The sequence below is a fragment of the Aulostomus chinensis genome, chromosome 4, assembly GCF_037954235.1.
Source record: "Aulostomus chinensis isolate RoL2024-O1b breed Wild chromosome 4, RoL_Achi_v1.0, whole genome shotgun sequence".
In the NCBI taxonomy this organism is placed as follows: Eukaryota; Metazoa; Chordata; class Actinopteri; order Syngnathiformes; family Aulostomidae; genus Aulostomus; species Aulostomus chinensis.
Window position 1 is genome coordinate 31,829,337 of NC_141323.1, and position 14,965 is coordinate 31,844,301.

Sequence of the window (14,965 nt, forward strand, 5' to 3'; positions counted from 1 at the left end):
GTTGAGCTGTGGACATCAACTGACTGCTTTTGTTGCCACTGCCTTGCTGGCAGGAAAAGCCTGAGCAGAAATGAAGAGTGAGTTCAAGGCAGTAGATTTCACTCCATAGTTTAGGCCTTCATCCAGCAAGGAACCATAAATGATTATGTCAGCACTCCTCTAGCACTGCGATGCAGCTTAGAGAGGTCGGAGAAGCACATGACTTCTCTCACTGGTTATTGATGTTTCTCTATATCTATATATAATTTATGTCATGTATATATTTGTATATTAATATGTTATTCATGTTTCATAAAACATGTTCAAAATAATGTTCCTTTTGGGAATTCATTTTTTGGAGAGCAAGTAGAAAATGTAGGAGCCTCACATTCAAGTGACCTGCAAAGTTATGATCAAGGCAGCATTTCTTGTTTGCACAGGTTGATAATTGACGTGAGGTGGTGACACGGAACGGCGTGGACACAACAAATGATGAGCTGCTTCAGAGACATGAGGCAGAAAAAGGTGGATGAACAAGTTACTGGTGGAGTAAAACATTCAGTAACATCCAGGCCCAAAGACAAGAGAGGCCAAAGCTCCAGGAGTCTTTGATCTCTGAATTCTGTCTTTGATCTCTGAATTCTGTTCATTGATCTCCTGCTTCAGTCTTTGATCTCTGCCTGATTCTAAACTAATCAAAGGATCACATCAGCATATTGGTCCAGTCTACAGATGGTAATTTTACCAAGTGCACTGCAGCAGTCCTTGTTGCTGTCTGCTGTTGTGTCACAGCAAAGTAAGGAAACAGCCTGACGGTCCTCAGGAGGAAATTCAACAACCTCCAAAGATGGAGGTGAATCTAGACCTGCTCATGTTTGCTGTCCTTGATGAACTTGGGCGGTACTCTGGTGCTGGGATGAGGTCATGGAGACGGTCTGGGAGCAGTCCTGATGTCAAATGGACAAAATGTGTCTACATGAAATAAAATTGGAAACCTATTTGAAGCCTTATTTTGTGTTTGATGGACATTTTCTGAATCTCAAATGACTTTTTTGAACTGAACCTACTGGATCCTGTGGTGCCTGATGAGGAGACAACTTGGGTACAAAGTTGAAGACGAGGGTTTTTGGAGGGGAGGGGATTTTTTTTCCAGTGTTGTAAATCAAAATAACTACAATGACATGATAGAATTTCTCAAAATGTCCTGACTAAGATGGATTCCAAACCAAATCAGCTGTCACAAGGGAAAGTCTGCATGTACACACACACACACACACACACACACACACACACACACACACACACACACACACACACACACACACCAACTGACATTCCCAGGGACTAAACCAAACCAATTCCTACTTAACCCTAAGCTCCACCTCAGTTCCAGATGAAACTGGTTGAACATGGAACCGTCCCACTTGGAACATTTCCATCACCTTCACCACCACTGGAGTATCAACAAAGATTTTGGTCAACACCAGAATGGTTGAGACAAGACAACATGCTACCAATTCTCTCTCTCTCCCTCATCATCAGCTGCTCCAGCCCTTGAAAGAAAACCTTTGACACATGGACCTACAGTAGGAGCAGATGTTGTCTCCTCTGGAACAGGAGTTTAACGTTGTTGGCAGGACTCAAACCTGCATGGGGAGACCCCAAGGGATTTCTAGTCCATCGCCTTAACCACTCGACCACAACAACTACACTCCCATGAACATAAGTAGAGGATTGATATTCAACAATTAATCTTCATTGAAGCACAGTCGATTTTTTTTAATCTACTCACAAACACAAACTATTTGTGTGTGTGTGTGTGTGTGTGTGTGTGTGTGTGTGTGTGTGTGTGTCAGTGGTTTTGACTGAGGAATGAAGAGGAGGATTTCTCCATTTTTGTCGTCACTCTGCAACTAATTTTCAGTTTAACTCATAAAAATGAACAAACTTTGACATATTTCTTTCTTTTGTGTGTCAACAACTTTGGTCTTGAAAGCTCCTGACAAACACATCACATGTCACACAGTCTACACTTTTAATCTGTTGAGAACATGAAACATGTGGCCCCAGTGACCCTGCATGGCATTTTTGTCCAATTTAAATTTTGATTCATGACCCAGAACCACTCAAAACCCCAGAAAAAATAAAGGTTTTGGTGCATTAAAGACATAAATAATAACATCATCATGTTTCAAGGTTTTCTTCCCTCAAATCTGAAGGTCAAGCTGCATTATCTGCTGTGCTTATTAGCAGGGGAATTAGCTCCAATGGTAGAGTGCCAGCTTAGCATGTGAGAGGTAGAGGGATCCATGGCCTCATTCTCCAGAATACTTCAGCTTGTTCTGTTGATCAGAGGAGCTGCTGGGTGATGAATGCTGATGTTTTTCCACTGCTGTGATAAAGTGTCACCCTGTTACTGATATGTGAATGAACACCTGCTCAGTTCAAAGCTGCAATGAAACCAGGGACTTTGAACCACACAGTGAAGGGAACAGATTTTTCTGTGCTGAGATGGAACCAAAGCTACTAGACAGATGGAGCTTGATCCAACAACAGGGAAATTTGGATGTTACCACAGCTCAATTACAAGACAGAAAGAAAAGGAAAGTTAAAGTTAAATATATCAAAAGAGAGGAGAAGACCATTGTATACAAAGTTGCATGTGTACAAAACACCAAATATACACAGTTTGCAATGAAGGGTGGAGGCTTGGAGGTTTACAGAGTTTGTCCTTGCAGGTGTCAGTGACTCAGTAGTGTCTAGCAAAGCTGGAGCCGGGGCTCAAACCCAGAACCTTCTTGCTGTGAGGCAACACTGCAGACCACTGCACCACCGTTGTAGATCCGAACTGTTCCATCAACGTGTTGCTGATTGATGCATTGTGTTTAATAAGCTCTTTTTATTATTTGAGAAGTCGCAGTGTCCTTTTGTGTACAAAACTGTGGTCATATGTCCAAGTGATAGCCAGCGCTCTGACCTCACCCTTCCAAGATCAGTTATTCCTCGAAGTTTATCACTGAATATTGACTGTTTAGTGGATAAACTCTTTTTGAGACTGACAATTTTCCCAAATTTGTTCAACACTTTAGTTTCCCTGAACTAATCAGGGTGGTGCCCCGATTGATATTTAATGTTCATTCGTCTGGATCTGGGAAGGTCCTCACTGTGCTGTAAATTTCCTTCTCCATTACCGGCAAAAACGGCACAAACATGCGACTTACATTTCACGCGATGGGAAAGGCTTTGATAGCATTTTGAATGCTTATGTGACTCAACGATTGTCACCTTTCGTCATCGCACAGGGGAGCAAAATAATTCTGATCACTGAAAATGACTATCAGCTTAAACTTATCCACTCATTCTCCTTCATCCCCATCCCACTCCAGGAATTTCGGAAAGTGTCAGGGTGTAAAACGGAGCTTAAAGGTGACTATCCGCACAAGTTCACAAACGTCTCAAGAAATGGGTAAAAAGGTCCCCATCCCTCGCCTGCAATGTATGGAGCAGATGAGATGGCACCGAGACAGAGACAGGATTTTTTAACTGGTATCACTCAGTAAAAGATCAGGAGTTCAACTATGACCAGGAGTTTGTAGCTCATTGGGAAAATGATGTCCAAATCTAGGCTGAGGGCACAATCAACTTTCACGATGAATTCGTCAAGACAACCGGCTGTGACCCGTTTGATAGCAGTTTCCTAAAACCCCAAACCATTGCAATCCTCTGTCCAAACAATTGTCACACCGAGCACAAGGCTTTCTCACACGCCTCTATACAGTGGCTGGAGTTTGAAGCCTTGTCACGCGGGATTTCAGTGACATGCTTTGAATGGCGGGGAAGTGAAATTTTCTGTTGATGGATGTGCCGATGTAGACGGACAGAAAATTGTCTTGAATTTCTAGGCTGCTATTTTCACGGGTGTCCCGCGTGTTTCAGCCCCCACGAAGGATCTCTTCTGTCAGGTGTGTGTTTTAGCGAGCTGCACTCAGACACCATGAAAAGGGGAGGGCACTTAAAAAGGGATCATAAGGTGCAAACTGTAGTGCTCAAGTGGGAACATGATTGGAGTTCTACAAAAAAATGGATCCAGCCATTAAAAGTTTCCTAGAGGTTTCAAGAACCACTCCCGTTAGACCCTAGAGCTGCCTTATTCGGTGGGCGTACATCTGCCATCCGTCTGCGTCACATCGTCGCCCAGAGGAGCTTATTGATTATGTTGATTTCACCTCCTTGTATGCCTTTGTAAATGTGCATTTCCACGATCCCCTCGGACACCCAATAATTAGAAAGGATTTTGATGACGTTGAAAACTATTTCAGACTGATTCATGCTAAGGTTCATCCTCCACAGAAACTGTTTTTCCCTGTGCTGCTGATGAGAAATGACAAAGGGAAATTGATTTTCACACTCTGTCGTTCATGTGCACTCATGAACAATCAGGCTACTGCTTGTACACACAGTGTTGAAGAGAGGGCGCTTCAGGGGGTCTGGGTAACGGTCGAGCTAATTGAAGCATTGAGAAAAGGATATATCCTGGCTGAAATTTATTAGGTGTGGCACCTTGAAGAAAAATCAGACGAGTTGTTTCAAGAATACATCTACACTTTCCTGAAACAGAAGCAAGAGGCGTCAGGCTACCCTTCAGGAGTCGAAGACCCTGCAAGTAAACGCTGTTACGGACGGTGCCCTGTGACGTCACTGCACGGTCCTCTTTCTCCCTCACCTGCTTCTGCCAGCCCCAGAGCCAGCCCTGCGCCCTGATTGGCCTCCTCCGCAGCCAATCCCGTCAGTCAGTGGCACCAGGAGGATTTAAATGGAGAGCGGGGCCAGACGCCGGGGGCGACTCGGCACGGTGGCAGACGTCGTCCCTCGCGTGGCTCCCTTAGAATCTCCTAAACGTAACTGAACGTGATCTGTGTGATCCTTTGATAGATACCAGTGGTGGTTTTAGTTTAGTTTGCCCTGCGTGGCGTGGCGTGGTCGCTCCGGTGGAGTTGTTTTACTTTATTGTTGTTTTCTGTTTTCGTTTGGCCCTGCGCGCCCGCGCTCCCTGTACCTTGTGGCGTTTGAGAAGAAAAACTGCCCGCTAAGTGCACCAGGATCTCTTCGTGTTACGTCTCCTTCCCCCTAGCCGAGCCGGGTCGTAACAACGCGCTTACATCAGATTATAAAGAAGCAGGGGATCGAGCTTGACCCTCAAAATTCTCTACAATCCAGCAAAAAAGACAGATTGCTAAACTTCTGCTAAATTCTATCTGGGAAAACCAGCACAAAGATCGAACAGCTCTCAACCAGCCTGGTGAGCACCCCTGGACGTTTTTGTTTTTTTTAAATTTCTCTTTTCGAGCAAGTATGGCGTTTCTCAGTTCCACTTCATAAATGATGACGTTGCAGTCGTTCAATGGCGGTATAGTTCTAAGTGCGTCCTACCCCCAGGCAACGCAAATATTTTTCTTGCCGCATTCAGAACGTCTTCCGTGCGTCTCGAACTCTATAAGCAATTAGATTTGCTCCAAGAACGTGTTGTGTCCTGCCGTACTGATTCTGTCGTGTGCACCTCCAGCCCCAGTGATCGATATCACCCTCCTCTCTGTAATTACCTGGGGACCTGACATCAGAATTAGACCGGGGTGATTATGTGTAACTGTCAGCGGCTGGTCTCCTATCTTACACAACAAGGCAAGGTGACATCACGTGCTAAAGGAATTACGCAGAATTTTTAGAACACACGTAAAATTAACTTTGACAGTCTCACAGACCTGGTAGAGGGATACCTCCCAAGACTGTGACAACCATCGCAAAATCCCAGCCGAATACAATAAAATTACACGCAATATAAAGACCTTTGAGCTCACTAACAAACATCAACTTCCCAGTCGTCTTTGATAAGAGGCGCCTCCTTGCAGATGGCATAACATTACCGTTTGGTTATTAGCCAATAGCCAATTGGTTAACAAATGTTCCCTGGATGAAGAGAATATTTTCTACAGAGTTTTAATGATGCGACTAAAGAGCCCTACTCATATTTAATCCTGGACTTGAGGCCTGAATGAGCAGAACACCTCCGGCTGCTCAGCGGGGTCCTCCCTCATGAGTGGCCCACAGTGGATCTCTACAAGAAGTGATTTATCAAATTAAAAATGTCCAAGCGGATTAGAGGAAACTTTCCTGTTTTAAAAGCATTGCTGGCTCTCAAACCAAAGGAGAGGAGAATCTTTCTATGCAAAGGCTCAGAAGATCTCATCCTGACACTCTGCCAGATTGCTTTGAATGTGTTAAAGGGAAACATTCCTCTCCCCTCTGAGCAGTTCGCTAAACTGAACAAACAGAAGAAGTTTATTCAACTTTCTGCTAACCGTAAAACATAAGCGTCAGGTGTTGGCTCAGTCGGGTGGTTTCCTCCTCCCTTTATTAGGGGCTGCAATTCCATTCCTAAGCAGTTTGTTAGAAAGAGAGACACAAAGCCGCAGAGTGTCATCATGGGGTCATTTAATAAAAGTCGTCTATTGAAAACAACGGAGAGAGAGCTCAACATGCTTTGGAAGAGAAAATGGAACGTCTGTTAAAACTACCAGGGCCGACATGCATCAAACTGTTACACTCATGCACGCGAGCAATTATGGCTTAAACCCTCCAAAACCTTCAATGAATCAGTTCACCAGATACGGAGTAAGAGAGAACGTGGGAAAAATCTCAGATATTGTCGTTACTATTAGACACGGATTACGACAGGACCCCTTCTAAATCGACCAGCGACAAACGCGAGCTGTATCCATCTTCATCTGTTGAATGGCATCTGTCTACACCGAACCCCTCCAGATTGCTCGATTTCAGTCGATAAAATGAATTTGTGCAAACTGTATCTTTTAATCAATAAATGTTTTATTGAAAATATATGAGAGACAGAGTATTCATTCAGAACAGATAGAACAATCGTTAAATAGTTTTAAAGAGCATGCTTTGATTATACGTTTGACCACTTTTCACGCGTGAAATATATTTAACATATTTCTTGACAAACTTGGTGACAAGACAATCATCCATCCATCCATTGTCTTCCACTTATTCCTTTTAAGGGTCGCGGGGGGAGGAGCCTTTCCCAGCAGCCTTCGTGTGAGAGGCAGGGTTCACCCTGGGCAGGTCGCCAGCCCATCGCAGGGCCAACATGCACAGATAAACAACCATTCACACTCACACTCATACCTACAGTCAGTTTAGAGCAGGGGTGGGCAACCATGTGCCATGGAGAGCCATGTGTATGCAGGTTTTCCTTCCAACGTCACTCTTCTGTGGCTGAAGGTGTTTTAATCAGTGGAATCACCTGTTAAAGGGTTAGGTTGGAAGGAAAACCTGCATACACACGGCTCTCCATGGCACATGGTTGCCCACCCCTGCTTTAGAGTATCAATCAGCCTCGTCTCCAAATGCATGTCTTTGGATGGTGGGAAGAAGCCGGAGTACCAGAGAGAACCCACGCAGGAACAGGGAGAACATGGAGACTCTGAAAGACCCGTGCCCGAGCTCGAACCCGGAACCTTCTTGCTGTGAGGCAACAGCACTAAACACTGCACCACTGTGCAGCCATGACAAGAGAATCATTCCTTCTTAAATTATAAGAACACAGTTGGAACCCACAGCAGGTTACAGAGATTACTTGTGTGAGATAGTGTAGTCCCCTGCCTCGCCAGAAGGTGGCGCGCACACCATAAGGAAGATCCTCAGTGTATTCACTCTCTGAAAAGAGACATTGCAGAGAGCACGAGGCTATCTTACTGAAGCCTGGTAGGAAAAACCCTTGGAGAGGCTGAAAATCATTAAACCTGGTACAAGCATTCAAATATTGAGTGTCCATTAGGTTACAAGCAGTGAGAGAAAGAGTTGAGCTGAATGAATCTGATAGCTCCTCACGACACCTCCAGTAACAAAGCTAATGCTGATGCAAGAGTTATGCTAACTGTCAAACTCCTTTCTGCTATGAAAGACTGTTCTTTAAAAACAATCAGAGTTGTGACCTGATACTTGATGTTTTATACCCCGTAGAGACAGATTCAGGTTGTTTTATGGGATTGAAATGTTCACTAATAAATAAATGATCATAGCATCTGTTCGTTTAGCTCTGCTGCTAACTCAGTAAGCTACTTTCAATTGTAGCAGATCACTGATAGTTCCCATTGGAGGTGCCCATACTTCTTAGAGTTACCATTCATTTCATTGAAGGAGCACTTGCACTGTTTATTGGTCAGATATGATTGATTTATATCATTCAGTGTCTAAAGTGTGTTTGATGTGAATAAGTCATGTGACTGAAGTCATTGTAGCACCGGTATCACACCATTAACTGTGCCACTGGACCAGTTCTAGGCTCTAAGGAGTGGGGAGCAAGAGTTATAATACCAGAGACCGTAGTTTTATGTAGAAAAGGCCGGCAATTTACTGAATATAAACACACATAAATCACAGGACACGAAACCAAAAATTCCCTGCAGGTTCTCAATAAAGAGGTAAGTATAAATGGAAAAAAAAAGTATTTCACTCTCTTGTTCTTTTATTCACCTAGTTTATTTTGGTAAAGCTAATCTAATTTACTTAGACCAGTCTTTTCTCCTAGGTTGTACCTATTTTAGGTTTCCTATTTTTCTTCCTAAGTTAACTTTTTCCTTTCTTTTACAGGTAAGAAACACCTTAATCACAGATAAATCAAAGTGGACCACAGTTATTCGAATCACATTTGAAAATATAAACTCAATAAAAAATAAAAGTATGACACTTCAAATTTAAGTTCAAGTCCAAACGTGTTTGGTTCAATGAAAAGTTCTCAGTTCTGTTCACTTCAGTTCAAACCAGTTCCTGATACCCCTACCACTGTGTCAAGGAGTTACCACACGCAAGAAATCCCCTCACGATGCGATGGAGAAGATGACTTGAAGGTCTGGGTCTGGCTCGCCATCTTGAATCCCATCCGTGAATGTGCACGCCCGCACATGGCAGACCAATCCTAACTCCGACCGAGCTTCCCACCGTGCAAAAACACCTGACCAAAACCGATGTGGCTTTGCTCTCATAAAATCCCCATCAGCTCCCGACCAGGTAAGTTATGGTTTTCAGCTATTTTATCGGCTTTTTCAACTGTTTTTTTTTTTGTTAATTGATCACCACTCGCTTCCTCTGGTTTCTCCGCTGCTCTTCTTCTCGGGTCTCTGCTGCAGCATCACTCAGGTGCTGAGTCTGTGTAAGGGACCAGCGACGTCATTTTCAGTCAGCAGACTAATTTACATTCAATTACTCACTTTTAACTTTCAAAATTATTTATGCAGCTTTTATTCAAATATTTATTCTTATTTATCTCATATTTTAACATGGGTTACATCATCCAGTCACGTGACTGAAGTCATCCATTCATGTCAGTGATGTCACTTGGCAGGACTGTCATTGCCGTCACATTCTAGAAAAGAATCCAGACTCCACATGTGGCTCCCATGATAACTGATGGACCTCTGGTTGGAGGCTGGACGATGATGTTTGGACTGGAAGGAAAACTCCTTGTCCAAATTCCATTGTGTTCAAATTTAAAGTCCCACAATAAGAAGTAGCTGAATCTGACAGGTGAAGGTTTGGAACTACAAGATGGTTGATGTTTTCTTGACTTGATGCTCTGACTGTCAGGGTAGATGACAGCTTCTTTCTGCTGCTGCATCTGAGTGGCTATGATGGGAGGTTTTACCTCCCAAGGTTGTCTGGTTCCAGGGGAAATTTGAAAATTCCAGTCCCCAACCTTGGCTGTTCTGAAACTCTTCTCCTGAATCACTCCTGAGCTGCAGCAAGAAAAAATACCAGTGCCCAACCAGATCAACTTCATGGCTGCTCACAGCCTCAGACACTTGATTTCCATCAATCTGGAGCCAAGAAGGCCCTCACCTGTGGTTCTCCTCCAGGAGGGTCCAGGTTCTGCCATTGTGGCTCCTTGTGCCACTGCCAGAGAGCCTCAGCTGCACACTGCAACATTTCGACAGGAGATTTACATTCCTTCAAATGTCCTGACATCTTATTCCAATGGTTCTGTTCCATCTTTATATTTTAAAATCAATCACACAATGAAAGCTGCCACAGCTGGTTTAAGAGAGAGAACACACTAAGAGATTTGAAACCAGTAAAATATGCTTTTCTGTGTGCAAACTAGTGAGGGGCATGGAAGGATATTTTACCACCAATACAGAACACAAACTTTAGTCATGTGATGAGATGGCGACTATGAAGAGTGATTATGAAGTTAATGGACAAAATGTGAATTGAAAGAAAATACATTAAAAAATACTACATAAACAAATAAATAAAAGAAGGAGCACAAATGACTTTTTTTTCTGCACAAATTTACTTGTATTAGACTGCATTTTTGGTTCATGAGTAGATGAAAGAGTATCACATATATATTATATACATGTGATACATGCACTTGGCTTTGGACAAAAGCTGAAAGAAATTGTAGAATTATTTAAACGTACCAAGTGAACTGTTTCAGGTTTCTTGAAGACGTTTCAGCTCTCATCCAAGAGGCGTCTGCAGTTTTCTTCGCTAATATCACTCTGTGGGGGCGGGATCTTCTACAGAGGTGATTGACACATGTGAGCTCTGGGTGTCAGAGTTGTTTTGGTCAGGATGTGAAAGGGAAGTTGACTCAACTGGTATCTGTGTCAGTTAAAAGCCTCACAGTAATTCCATAATCTAGGAGTAGAAACCAGAGTCGCTCACGACGAGGATGGGATTCGAACCCATGCGTGCAGAGCACAATGGATTAGCAGTCCATCGCCTTAACCACTCAGCCACCTCGTCTGCTGACAGCAACCCTGAGCTTTTAAAAAGCTGAACTCTTTGGAGCCTATTTGTCAAAAATGGACCCAGCAGGAGCCACTGAACACAACTCTGACATAATCAGGCTTCTTCCCAGCAGCGTCGTGCTACAGAAGGCAGAATACAGACCATCGACACATCATCAGAGTGAACACCAGCTGATGTTTACAAGTTTAATTCACCTTTTACTACAAAATGACATCCAAGTTCAGATTCTCTTGTCCTGATTGAACAAGTAAATGTTTAAGAAGATGAGAGTACCAGACTTTTTCATCCAAGGAAACAAGCATCCTATCACTGTCCTATGCAGAGTTTCTTTCAAAAAAAAAGTGAGACAACCTCAAGATTTTCTGTTTCCTCTTGTTGGATTTTGCCACAGAGAATCAGAGACAATCAAAAGCTTGTTGGACTTTAATGTTGGAGGACTGAACAAGTCAAGACATCATCAGTTTTACCTTCACAGGTGCTTCATTTACTTTACTTTCAATTTTACAGAGGTAGAACCTGAAATCAAAGCTGTCTGTCAAAAAAAGTGAAAGCTTCACAGGTTGTAATGTTCTTGTCTACCATCTCTGTCTTGTATGGAGCTTCAATCTTTAATAAAAAGACTCGTTGTACATTAATAACATCACTGTGCCTCTGCAGTGAATAAGTCACTCCATCCATTTTCTATACCACTTTTTTGTTAAAGGTTATTGGGGAGGGGGGTGAAATTTGGTGGGAGGCAGGGTTCACCCTGAACAGGTCACCAGTCCACAGGTCCACTGAACAGGTCCCCCATGTGGGATGATGGTGTTGAAGGCAGAGGAGAAGTCCAGGAAGAGAAGGTGGACATAGGAGTTCCTGCTCTCCAGATGGATGAGGGCTGCGTGGACCACTGATGAAATGGCGTCATCAGTGGAGCGGTTTTGCCTGTAGGCGTACTGGTGGGGGGTCCACAGAGACGTCAATGGAGGTGTCTATGTGGGCCTTGACCAGCCTCTTAAAGTACTTCATGACTACTGGGGTGAGTGCAATGGGTCGGTAGTCATTTAGGCCTGTCACTGTGGAGCACTTGGGGACAGGGACAATAGTGACAGTCTTTAGGCAGGTGGGGACAGGTGACAGCGCCAGTGAGGTGTTGAAGATGTCTGCCAGCACCTCGGACAGCTGTTGTGCTCAGTCCTTCAGTACTCACCCAGGGATGTTGTCTGGGCGTGCAGCTTTGCAAGGGTTGGTTCCCTGAAAGGTCTTCCTCACGTCTGCTGTGGTCACACTGAGGGGCGTGTCGTCAGGTGGTAGTGTGACTCTGGTGCTGGGGGGGGTGTCAGGGTCCTTGAAGCGGAGAAGAAACTGATTGAAGGAGTGAGGCGCTGGACCCGCTCTACTTGTGAAGTGTCATGAGATAACATTTGTTGTGATTTGGCGCTTTACAAATAAAACTTACAACCATCCATCAGGTTTGTGTTTGATGTCTGAATTCTGTCTTTGATCTCTGGGTTCTGAGCATTGATCTCCCGCTTCAGTCTTTGATCTCTGACTGATCCTAAACTAATCAAAGGATCACATCAGCATATTGGTCCAGTCTACAGATGGTGATTTTACCTATTTGAAGCCTTATTTTGTGTTTGATGGCCATTTTTAAAATCACTAATGATTTTTTGACTGAACATCCTGGACACTGTGGTGCCCGATGAGGAGACAACTTGGGTACAAAGTTGAAGAGGAGGGAGAGAAGGATATTTTTGCAGTGTTCCAAGTCAATAATAACTGTGGCAAAATGTCATCATTTTTAAAAATGTCCTCACTAAGATGGTTTGTAATTCTGTCTCTCCCTCATCCTCAGCTGCTGCAGCACTTTAAAGAAAACCTTTGACTCGTGGATCTAACAAAGATCAGATGTTGTCTCCCCCAGAACATCAACACTTTAACGTTGTTGGCAGGACTCCAACCTGAGCAGGGAGACCCCAATGGATTTCTAGTCCATCACCTTCACCACTCGGCCACAACAACCACATTCACACACACATTTGTAAAAGATTCACATTTACACAATTCTTTAAAATTATGTCACAAGCCCATTTGTGTGAGGTGCTTTTTTCAGCATTCCTTTGTTTCCAGGTCTCTAATATGTGCAGAATTACAAAGACAAGCAAGCTTGATCCATCCTGGGCAGGTGATATGAGCCATTGACCACTGGCCAGAGACCCTGGCACAGACGTTGGGGATGGTGACAGAGAGCATTTCTACAATTATATTCTACATTTATAGAATTCTACAATCCTACAATTTCATTGAGCAGATGCTTTTGTCCAGAGCCACTTGCATATGTTTTTGGTGAGTTTGGCCCCTGAGCTCAAGACAGTTGTGACTAATAAAGGACAGCTTCAAATGCAGCTGTGAAGCCTCATTGTCAGCTGGGAGGAACGACAGGTGTCTCCCTCTAGTGGCTCCTCACAGCAACACAAGCCTCATTTCATTCACATGCATCCACCACCTCACTACCAAAGGCCAGTTGGGCCTCCACAGACAGGTGAGTTTCAAGTGTTGGACAAAGGTCTTTAAGATGTTCTTATTAATTCTATAACACCTGAGATTAAAATCTATGGAATTACAACTAACAAGCAGCCAAACACCTGATCAGATGCTCCTTCATGAGGCTGAGGAGAATCAATCTGAACTGGGATGAAGAAAATTAATTGAGAGGAGAAACCTACTGATTGGATGACATGGACCCACCTGATCCATGTCAGCCTTGTTGGAGCAGAAAGAGGTGGATCAGAGGAATCAGTGGATCAAGACTCAGGTGTCAGATGAAGAATCTCTTCATTCACAATGGAGTCAGAGAAATCTTCCAACGTGAACTTGACAGACCATTTTATACCAAAGACAGGCTGTGTGTGTGTGTGTGTGTGTGTGTGGGGGGGGGGGGGGGCGGGACAATGGCTTAAGGGAGCTCCAGGTAGCTGGTTTGAACTGGTCCCTCATCTCTGTGAGTAGAAACCATCTGAGGTGGAGGGTGAAGATCTGCTTTGACCTCCTGATCTCCCAGTAAAGCCAATATAGATGTTGAGCTTGGAGGAGTTGATGGCCTCCTTCATCTTCTTGTTGGAGATGTTTGCTAAACTCAGCACCACCATAGATCAGAGGAAAGTCCACTTGTAAGCTGGACACTGGAGTTTCTAGTGAACTGCAGGATCTTAGTTGTGGTGGCAGAAGGCCTGTTCCAAGAGCTGGGCTCGCATTCATGATCAGGCTTCATAATGGTTCTGGACCACTGAGTGATAGAAGCTGATCCTGGGGCAGCAGAAGACAAATATAGAGACGAAAAGACAAAAGACAGAGAGAAAGGAGGGAGAGAATGACAAAAAGATGGGAACAAGATGAGGGTGAAAGACAAGCAGAGAGAAAGACAGAGGGATGGAAGACAGACAGACAACCAACAACAGCAACAGCAACAGCAGCAATAATAGTATCGATATTGTCCTGTTATTGATGTTTTCATGTGAAAGTGGCATATTTAAGATAAAAGACACTGTTAGAACAGAAAGCTCCATAAAACCCACCAACAAGAGGTGTCTGGTACAGATGTGGAATTATTGGCTCACACAATGTTGAGGCAACTGGGAAGAAGACAAACAAAAAAGGCTTGTGTGATTCAGACATTCATCAAAAATGGTCCTGTAGAACTGTTCAATGTGTCATGACTTCAGAAGCTCAAATCCTCTCTAAGTTCTAGTGAGAGTGGAAGAGATTATAAAATGAGAGAAGCAGGGCCCTCACTCAGAGCTGAAACAGCTCAGTTGGGAGAGCGTTCGACTGAAGATCTAAAGGTCCCTGGTCCGATCCCAGGTTTCAGCAGATGAACAGCATTGACTTTACTTTCCAGTGGAGGAACTGCAGACATGAAGGAGACTAACATCTTGTCCTGTGCATTCTTATGACATTCAAGACATTTTTGGAGCCTCTTGTTGGATTTTGCCACAGAGAATCAAAGCCAATCAAAAGCATGGTGGACTTTAACATGGAGGATTGAACAAGTCAAGAAAGCAGCAGTTTGACCTTCACAGGTGTTTCTTTTCCTGTCTAAATGCTGTAGAAAGAGCCTGAGTAGCACAGACGGTAGAGCATCAGACTTTTAATTTGAGGGTCCAGGGTTCAG

General features: G+C 43.8%; 1 non-coding gene across 1 annotated transcript; it reads right to left on the reverse strand.

Annotated features, from left to right (window-relative positions):
- Positions 1–10,724: 10,724 nt before the first annotated feature.
- On the reverse strand, positions 10,725–10,806 carry trnas-gcu (transfer RNA serine (anticodon GCU)). Its single transcript has one exon. It is a non-coding gene; the product is annotated as a tRNA-Ser (tRNA).
- Positions 10,807–14,965: the final 4,159 nt, after the last annotated feature.